The sequence below is a fragment of the Gekko japonicus genome, unplaced genomic scaffold (assembly GCF_001447785.1).
Source record: "Gekko japonicus isolate JY-2015 unplaced genomic scaffold, Gekko_japonicus_V1.1 scaffold488, whole genome shotgun sequence".
NCBI classification, from domain to species: Eukaryota; Metazoa; Chordata; class Lepidosauria; order Squamata; family Gekkonidae; genus Gekko; species Gekko japonicus.
Window position 1 is genome coordinate 100,784 of NW_015176466.1, and position 1,093 is coordinate 101,876.

A 1,093-nucleotide genomic window follows, 5' to 3' on the forward strand; every position below is an offset into this window, starting at 1 on the left:
CTCCATATGTAACAACTTTATAAATTATTTCTCTACAAGATATATAAATTTATAAATTATTTCTCTACAAGAAGGAATAATTCGAGATGTATCCAATTGCAGATTGCCAGTTTGTCGGACAAAGCCCCATTAGGTCCTGTGTTGAAGGGTTTCCCCCCGCTCCTCTCAGTTTATCTTATTTTCGCTATAGCTTTTCTATCACACTGTGATGAGACCAATTTCGTTTTCCTATCAGAATTAAGATTTTCCGAAACAAAAACCCAAAAAATGGATAAAGAATGGTTTTTTCAAAACAAAAACCCAGCTAGCTTTTTTGGACTGCATCGTCTCTACACGTTTTCCCAACCCCGCCGGTCCAGCTGCAAGAAAGGTCCGCGTCTGGGAAGACCCGCCAGGGGGAACGTCCACCCAACCCAACGCGGGGAAAAGCGGGGCCGCTCTAGCCCTTCCGTCTCTACGGGCCCCTCGTCCTGAGCGTGCTGAGGCGCTTCCGCCCGTCCCCCTTCCCGTCGCGCCCCGCGTTTCCGCCTCCCCCTCCCTTTCCGCTTTCCGTCCTCAGACTGCGGGCTTAGAGGACACGAGTGGGCTCGGAGCGCGGCGGGCGGCGGCAGGTGAGGGAGGCCCCGATCCCCAGGCGGCCTCGGTTGGGCGGTCTCCTTGGGGGCGCTGGTGATGCTGTGGGGGGTTTTTTTTTGCCCGACTCGCTCTCTTTCCGTCCTCTCCTGCCAGGCGGCCGGCCGGCGGCGGCGCACGGAACGGTCTCCTCTGTTGTGTTTTCACCGCGGTGCTGCACGCTGGGCCCGGCGGGGCGGCTGGAGTCGGCTTGGGGAAGGAGCTGCCAACTGTTGCCATAGCAACTCCGCCTTGAGCCGGGTCGCCAGTTTCCAAGTGGGGGGCCTGGAGTCCTCCCAGAAATGGCAACGGGACTCTCCAGCAACGTTCCCTCTAAGCTGTGGAGTCTTGTGAGCAGAAATTCTACTTGGTGAGCTGCTGGCATTCAAGTTCTGAGCAGGTAGTTTGGCTGCTGCATAAAATTAGTTTGCTCTGGAGCCCCCATCCTTCCTGAGCTAAGACAAAAATGTGTGAGCCGGGG

At 55.5% G+C, this 1,093-nt stretch overlaps 1 protein-coding gene across 1 annotated transcript in view; it reads left to right on the forward strand.

Moving 5' to 3' along the window:
• Window positions 1-543: 543 nt before the first annotated feature.
• The window catches only part of LOC107123752, an 11,106-nt gene continuing 10,556 nt past the window's right edge, over window positions 544-1,093 (forward strand). The window contains exon 1 of the mRNA XM_015427091.1: window positions 544-611. The gene's annotated coding sequence lies outside the window, so the exon portion shown is untranslated. The remainder of the gene's footprint in view (window positions 612-1,093) is intronic.